Consider the following 9,219-nt stretch of genomic DNA (forward strand, 5'->3'; position numbering starts at 1 on the left):
TGCCTGTAGGGGAATAGAGGAGTTTCAGAGTGGCAGGATGAAGAGGTTTATTCCTCTGACTCATGACAGGCATGTCTGCTGAACCCTTTGATCCATCCTTCTGGAGACTAGACTCTGAGCAAACAGGCATCTCACAATCAAAAGTTTGATACAAAATAGGAAATGGCTCTGGCAATTCATCATTTTCACACATACAGTTAAGGGTTTATTCAAACACCCATGTTATGTACGGGTGGTTTGTCTGTTCTCTCCTCAGGTACAGCACAGTAGGTTACAATACAGTGTGTGACTGGATGCTGCTGGAACAGTTGTTTCAGTAATCAAACATGAGCTCTGTGTGGAGTCCTAATGATAAAGGCTGTCATTGAATCACTACTTGAAAGCCTGCTGTGACTGTGTTGCATTTAGCCAAAGATGTAGACCAGGGCTCTCCAACCCTGTTCCCGGAGCGCTACCGTCCTGTTGGTTTTCACTCCAACCCTAATCTAGCGTACCTGATTCTAAAAAGTAGCTGGTTGATAAACTGAATCAGGTTAGTTACAACTGGGATTGGAATGAAAACCTACAGGACTGTAGCTCTCCAGGGTTGGGGATCCCTGATGTAGACAAACACACACTCTGTAGAGCCAAGGTCCATTAAAGCATTGAGAAAAATGAAGTAAATCATTAAGACTAGCTTTTTGGCTGAGACTTTGGTGTGCCTGCGTTCAACAACAGATGATTGAGAACAGGGAACCTGGAGCAGGCTCCTTATCCACTGTAGAGCCACTGGTCCACAACCGCTCCAGGCACTGTCTGATAAGCTGATTTGGATGGTGATTAAGTTTCAAATCAAATGTTGTTATTGTATCTGTGAACACACAGCTCAGCTCAGCCTCTAGGTCCTTGTGAGACCAGCTCTGATCTGCCACATGTGTGTCACTGTGTGACTGCCTGGTAAAGAAACTTCAATCAGACACCCTCCCATGGACATCAAAGGGTGTTAAGCCAAAGTACAAACGCTGCTGTCACTAAGTTCACAGCTCCAGCTCTCAGCCACATCAGGACGTGTTTGACTGAGCCCTGGAGTTAGACGAAGACACATTGAAGCAGATGATATTGTGGGTGTAGCGAAATACTTGTGTTCCTAGCTCCAACAGTGCAGTAGTATCAACAATTCACAACAATACACACAAATTTAAAAGTAATAATATATTAACATTAGGACGAGTAATGTCGGAGTGACATTGACTAAAATACAGTAGAATAGAATACAGTATATACATATGAGATGAGTAAAGCAGTATGCAAACATTATTAAAGTGACTAGTGTTCCATTATTAAAGTGGCCAGTGATTCCATGTGTATGTATATAGGGCAGCAGCCTCTAATGTGCAGGGTTGAGTAACCCGCTAGTGATGGCTATTTAACAGTCTGATGGCCTTGAGATAGAAGCTGTTGTCAGTCTCTCGGTCCCAGCTTTGATGCACCTGTACTGACCTCGCCTTCTGGATGGTAGCGGGGTGAACAGGACGTGGCTTGGGTGGTTGGTGTCCTTGATGATCTTTTTGGCCTTCCTGTGACATTGGGTGCCGTAGGTGTCCTGGAGGGCAGGAAGTGTGCCCCCGGTGATGCGTTGGGCAGACGGCACCACCCTCTGGAGAGCCCTGCGGTTGCGGGTAGTGCAGTTGCCGTACCAGGCGGTGTTACAACCCGACAGGATGCTCTAAATTGTGCATCTGTATAAGTTTGTGATGGTCTTAGGGGCCAAGCCAAATTTATTCAGCCTCCTGAGGTTGAAGAGGTGCTGTTGCATCTTCTTCACCAAACTGTCTGTGTGGGTGGACCATTTCAGATTGTCAATGAGGTGTACGCCGAGGATCTTTGAAGATTTTCACCTTCTCCTGTAATGAAGAGACATTACAGGTTATAGTGGAGTTAGATGAAGAGACATTACAGGTTATAGTGGAGTTAGATGAAGAGACATTACAGGTTATAGTGGAGTTAGATGAAGAGACATTACAGGTTGTAGTGGAGTTAGATGAAGAGACATTACAGGTTATAGTGGAGGGAAATCAGGCCACAGACAGTACATTCCTGTTGACTTGGGCCTAGTGACTGTAGCTAGAGCCTAAAGTTATTCCTGGTTACGACACATGGTAAGGAAGAGCTCAGTCCTAACAAGACACCAGACATATAAACATGTGGCTTTCAGAGAATAAGAAGGGCAGTATGTGCCAAGTCAGGGCAGTCCCATGGGACCATGCTCAACGATGCTGCCAGTGAGGCGGATCAAGGAGGCAGTTTCCACCGTCACCTCGTATCACAGAGCCTCACTGAGCTAAAGACAGAAAAGCAATCAGCTGGAGTCGAAGCTGATTCTGCACACAGACACTCTTTGGGCGCAATTGATGCACAATGCCTCAAACAGCTTCTTAGATTAAAGGGAGGGGTCAGCTGAGGTTAGCTCCCAGGTTCAGGACTCCGCCACCAGCTGCAAATGAGAAAGCCTGGCTCCATCCGAGGCGCAACATTTAAGGAATTACAATGAGCAGATCTCATTGCGATGCAGAGGGAAAACAGAGCATGTGAACACGTTGATGCTGTATTAGGTGGTATGTGCTGCCCACAGTACTGTGGCCAGAGGAGTTTTGGATCAGATCCAAAATTGTTCGATATGCTGTATCTTTCCTCCTGAACAGAATTCAGATTAGCCTATCAGAGGAATCATAATGTTGAAGACTGCTGGTTATGTAAAACACCTTGGGGAAACAGAACAAAACATTCATCCATACAAAATGGTTGAATGTAGTGTACTGTAGCTTCATTCACTGTCATTTCGTTGTTGTGTTTCCAATTGTCTGAGGGGACAATGTTTGAAGGTCATCTCACACATTCACCATAATAGCGTACTGATTTCCCACAGGACAGCTTTTGAATCATTGCTATGCCAACATTGGACAGAAACTCTTCCACAAAAACTGTACATGATGCCTCCTGGCCTAATCTTGCAACATGGGGGTTTCAATGCTACCTGTCCCTGTCTCCCTGCAGTTTTCTCTGGTACATATCCTATACTGAAAACTGAAACAACATGCTCTATTTGAAATACAATAGGCAGAATCAAAGGTAGTAACAAAAATAGTGTTAGTCCATATCTCTTAACAGCATAGACACTATGTTTCATACTGAATAATTAATATAATATATTATCTCATCATTACACTATTGGTATAATAAACAATCAAATCATTATTTCAATCCCCATTTGAGATATGGTTTGAGATTCACTCTTCAACTGTGGCACTCTCTCGGCACGACAGTACCCAAATCTTCTTCTTTCATCCTTGTTCTATTGAAGCCTCCAAACTCTAGTGTGTGGAATCTCTCTCTTTCCTAACAGGCTGAGGGGGAGAGAATGAGGATATTCGTTAATTAATTTTCCCTCCTTCTTTTCCTGACCCAGGATGACCTTGTACAACCTTTCCTCGTCTTTATTACATAACCACAACAGAAACCTAGTATGTAGGCAACTCTTCCCTCCAATACGGCTCAATCGCTGACAAAAATATGTGTGTGTGGTATTAACATAGGGGCATGGGTCTAAACAAATAATGTGTGGTTCCAGCATTAGTTAAACCAGAAGAGGTTTATTAAATGACGAGCTTCACACTTCCAGCCCTCAATCTCCCTTTCTGTCCCGCTGTTGCTGGGCTCTGTTGCTGACCCTGGGGCCAGCTGGTGCAAGGCCACATGATCCTCTCTGACACTCCACTGAAGATGCTGCTATGTCATATTGGAAATAGTAATTGCTTGAATAGCAGAAGTAGTTGAGCGAATGAGAGGAGGCTAGTCTCACTCATTAAGAGGAGTGTGGGCACCTGCATCTCACTCTCAATTGAAGGATGAAAGAGAGCACTGCCAAGCATTCAGAACAACCCACCACCAAACATGAATACACACATAGATACAAACGGTCTGTAGTCTTTTCTTTATAGATTTAGATGAGTCTTGGATAAAAGACTAAGCAAGACTGTTTGAGGATGAGATAACGAGAGGTACATTTCATTTCAATGATGAGAGCGTGGCATTGCCTTCAGGCTAACTTGAAGCTGGACTCACTGGTCACCATTGGACAGTTTAGATACATTTTGAGGGAGATATGTGATAGTTGTGCTTGTTTTGATTAATCTTGTTGTACTGTCTGTATTGTATTGTGTTGATGTTATTTTGCTTTATGGTGTATTGAATTGTGTGTTCATGTTCACAGGGCTCTCTTGAGAATGAGACCCTGGTCTCAATGGTGACCCAACCCTAAAAGTTCAATAAAAACAAATTATAAAAACAAATGAGGTGAGAGTACTTAACTAGAAATCTTCTTGGAAATAGTACCATACACATACAGTATGTTTCATGTTTTTTTTAGTAGCACAGCAAATACTACAACGCTCATCAAAGCAACGTATGTGAAATGATTGACCCCCATCTATCTTCAGAGTTCGTTCTGTTAGGTGACCTAAACTGGGATGTGCTCAACATACCGGCAGTCCTACAATCTAAGATCAATCTCACACAAATTATCAAGGAACCCACCAGGTACAACCCTAAATCCGTAAACATGGGCACCCTCATAGATATTATCCTGACCAACTTGCCCTTCAACACACCTCCGCTGTTTTCATTCAGGATCTCAGCGATCACTGCCTCATTGCCTGCATCCGCTATGGGTCTGCGGTCAAACGACCACCCCTCATCACGGTCAAACGCTCCCTAAAACACTTCTGCTAGCAGGCCTTTCTAATCGACCTGTCGCAGGTATCCTGGAAGGATATTGACCTATTCCCGTCAGTAGAGGATGTCTGGTCGTTCTTTAAAAGTAATTTCCTCACCACCTTAAATAAGCATGTCCCTTTCAAAAAATGTAGAACTAAGAGCAGATATAGCCCTTGGTTCACTCCAGACCTGACTGCCCTCGACCAGCACAAAAACATCCTGTGGTGGACTGCACTTGCATCGAAAAGTCCCCGTGGTATGCAACTTTTCAAGGAAGTTAGGAACCAATACACACAGTCAGTCAGGAAAGCAAAGGCTAGCTTTTTCAAACAGAAATTTGCATCCTGTAACTCCAAAAGGTTTGGGACACTGTAAAGTCCATGGAGAATAAGAGCACCTCCTCCCAGCTGCCCACTGCACTGAGGATACTGTCACCACCGATAAATCCACGAAAATCGAGAATTTCAATAAGCATTTCTCTACGGCTGGCCATGCTTTCCTCCTGGCTACCCCAACCCCGGCCAACAGCTCCGCACCCCCCGCAGCTACTTGCTCAAGCCTCCCCAGCGTCTGCTTCACCCAAATCCAGATAGCAGATGTTCTGAAAGAGCTGCAAAACCTGGGCCCGTACAAATCAGCTGGGCTAGACAATCTGAACCCTCTCTTTCTAAAATTATCCGCCGCCATTGTTGCAACCCCTATTACCAGTCTGTTCAACCTCTCTTTCATAGTGTCCGAGATCCCCAAAGATTCGAAAGCTGCCGCGGTCATCCCCCTCTTCAAAGGGGGTGACACTCTAGACCCAATCTATTATAGACCTATATCCATCCTGCCCTGCCTTTCTAAAGTCTTCGAAAGCCAAGTTAATAAACAGATCACTGAAATGTTTTAATCCCACCGTACCATCTCCGCTGTGCAGTCCGGTTTCCGAGCTGGTCACAGGTGCACCTCAGCCACGCTCAAGGTATTGAATGATATCATAACCTCCATCGATAAAAGACAGTACTGTGCAGCCGTCTTCATCGACCTGGCCAAGGCTTTCGACTCCGTCAATCACTGTATTCTTATCGGCAGACTCAACAGCCTTGGTTTCTCAAATGACTGCCTCACCTGGTTCACCAACTACTTCTCAGATAAAGTTCAGTGTGTCAAATCGGTTGTCCGGACCTCTGGCAGTCTCTATGGGGGTGCCACAGCGTTCAATTCTCGGGCCGACTCTTTTCTCTGTATACATCGATGATGTCGCTCTTGCTGCGGGTGATTCTCTGATCCACCTCTATGCAGACAACACCCTTCTGTATACATCTGGCCCTTCTTTGGACAGTATGTAAACAAACCTCCAAATGAGCTTCAATGCCATACAACACTCCTTCCGTGGCCTCCAACTGCTCTTAAATGCTAATTGAACTAAATGCATGCTTTTCAACCGATCGCTGCCCGCACCTGCCTGCCCGACTAGCATTACTACTCTGGACAGTTCTGACTTAGAATATGTGGACAACTACAAATACCTAGGTGTCTGGCTAGACTGTAAACTCTCCTTCCAGACTCATATTAAACATATCCAATCCAAAATTACATCTAGAATCGACTCCCTATTTCGCAACAAAACCTCCTTCACTCATGCTGCCAAACATACCCTCTTAAAACGGACTATCCTACCGATCCTCGACTTCGGCGATGTAATTTACAAAATAGCCTCCAACACTCTACTCAGCAAACTGGATGCAGTCTATCACAGTGCCATCCATTTTGTCACCAAAGCCCCATATACCACCCACCACTGCAACCTGTATGCTCTCGTCGGCTGGCCCTCGCTACATATTCGTCACCAGACCCACTGGCTCCAGGTCATCTATAAGTCTTTGCTTGGTAAAGCTTCGCCTTATCTCAGCTTACTGGTCACGATAACAACACCCACCCGTAGCACGCGCTCCAGCAGGTATATCTTTCTGGTCATCCCCAAAGCCAACACGTCCTTTGGCCGCCTTTCCTTCCAGTTCTCTTCTGCCTCTCCTCTTCATATTGTTTTAATTTACTTTTTTGCTCTTTTGCACACCAGTACTTTTACTTGCACATCATCATCTGCACATATATCACTCCAGTGTCAATTTGCTAAATTGTAATTACTTTGCTACTATGGCCTATTTATTGCCTTACCTCCTCACACCATTTGCACACACTGTATATAGACTTTTTTTCATTGTGTTATTGACTGTATGTTTGTTTATTCCATGTGTAACACTGTGTTGTTGTTTGTGTTGCACTGCTTTTCTTTATCTTGTCCAGGTCGCAGTTGTAAATCAGAGCTTGTTTTCAACTGGCCTACCTGGTTAAAACCTCTCTAGGGTATGTGGGACACTAGAGTCCTATCTGGCCAACCTCCAGCTTGCAGAGCGCCAAAATCAAATACAGAAATGCTCATTATAAAAATTCTGAAAACAAAACACATTTTACATAGGTTTAAAGATTAACTTCTTGTTAATCCAACCACGGTGTCAGATTTATAAAATGCTTTTCGGCGAAAGCATACCTAGCCCAGAACATACCTAGCCCAGAACATAGCCCAGTTGACAAATTATTACAAACAGTAACCAGCCAAGCAGAAGCGTTACACACCTCAGAAATAGAGATAAAATGAATCCCTTATCTTTGATGATCTTCATATGGTGGCACTCAGAAGACATTCATTTACTCAATAAATGTTCCTTTGTTCAATAAAGTCTCTTTATATGCAAAAACCTCTGTTTTGTTTGCGCGTTTTCTTCAGTAATCCACAGGCTCAAACGCAGTAAAAACAGGCAGACAAAAAAATCCAAATTGTATCCGTAAAGTTCATAGAAACATGTCAAACGATGTTTATATTCAATCCTCAGGTTGTTTTTTAGCCTAAATGATCTATAATATTTCAACCGGACAATAACGTTGTCAATGTAAAAGGTAAACAAGAAATGCACTCTCTCGGGATTGTGCATGAAAAAGCTCTGTGACACGTCAGGGTCCACTCATTCAGACTGGTCTTACTCCCTCATATATAAGAATACAAGCAAGCAGTCTAAAGACTGTTGGTATCTAGTGGAAGACATAGGAACTGCAAAACTCCTAAGTCAATGGATACTGTAATGGCATTGAATAGAAAACTACAAAACCAAAAAAGAAATACTTCCTGATTCCGGATTTTTCTCAGGTTTTCGCCTGCCAAATAAGTTCTGTTATACACACATACACTATTTTAACAGTTTTGGAAACTTTAGAGTGTTTTCTATCCAAATCTACCAGTTATATGCATATCATATCATCTTCTGGGCCCAAGTAGCAGGCCGTTTAATTTGGGCATGCTTTTCATCCAAAATTCCGAATGCTGCCCCCTACCCTAGAGAAGTTACATTAAGGTGAAATAAAAATAAATAAATAAAATAAACGTAGGCTTCCAACTAAAGGGGGAGAACATTGACATTGCTCTGAGACAAATAGATTTGTTTTGCTGCATTACTCAGCAAGCTTTTTGCACAATGTTATGATTGCCTCGAGAAAATGAGGTAGATCGTGATAGTGTGTGCGTATGTGTGTGCATATGTTTGTGTCTATGTGCGTCTGTGTGTGTCATTGAAGGCTGCCTAATGTTTTGAGGTGAGCCAGCGATTGGGTCCCTTCAGCTGAAAGGAAGAGGAAAAAGATAGAAAACAGAAAATAAGTCCTCCTAGGTCTAGAATTCTGTTTCTATAAAGTACACACTCCTACACACAGCTCACTACTCCATTTCATACCTTATTTGTCAATGCCATCGCAGGCAGAGTAACAATTGAGCCATTTCTTACACAACACCTCCCACGCAACCACAACTTCCATGGTCCTGAGAACACTGAGCAGCTTGCTTTGGATCATCTCCTCATGCACAGAATGTCAATCACTCTTTTGAGTGAAAAAATCTAATTAGGACACATGATGTGTAACTGAGGATGCAGTGTCCTCAGCAGACATTTGGGCTCTGGGAGAAGAGATGGGGAACACAGGAAGTGGTGACGTGTGCAGTAACTCTGGTTTGGTTGCTTCGGTTTTTAATTTACCTGCTTAGCTCCTCCAATGGGCTAGAAGGGACTGCTGGTTTATCATTTACAACCAGATTTTTTTCTAATGATGGAGGCAGGAGAGAAATGGGTAACCTTTCAGGCATTGTGGGGAGGTCTCTCCCTGTCGCAATATCTCTGTAATGTACAGAGGTCTGCTGCCACTGGGGATATGCATCATGGAGGGAATCCCCCCAATTAGCTGACTGACCACTCTTAATGGCTGATGGACAGGGACGGACTGGGAACAGAAATCGTCCCAGACATTTAGAACATATTGGCTTGTTTTGTTCTTTGAGGCCCCCACACCAGCCCATTTTTTCCCCTTGAGGTCCCCATTATAAGCCAAGTAATGACCATTTTGTGCAAAAAAACACCATTTAGAGAGGCTCAAAGGGCT

This window comes from Oncorhynchus mykiss, chromosome 13 (assembly GCF_057628025.1).
Source record: "Oncorhynchus mykiss isolate SJ-2025 chromosome 13, ASM5762802v1, whole genome shotgun sequence".
Taxonomy (NCBI): Eukaryota; Metazoa; Chordata; class Actinopteri; order Salmoniformes; family Salmonidae; genus Oncorhynchus; species Oncorhynchus mykiss.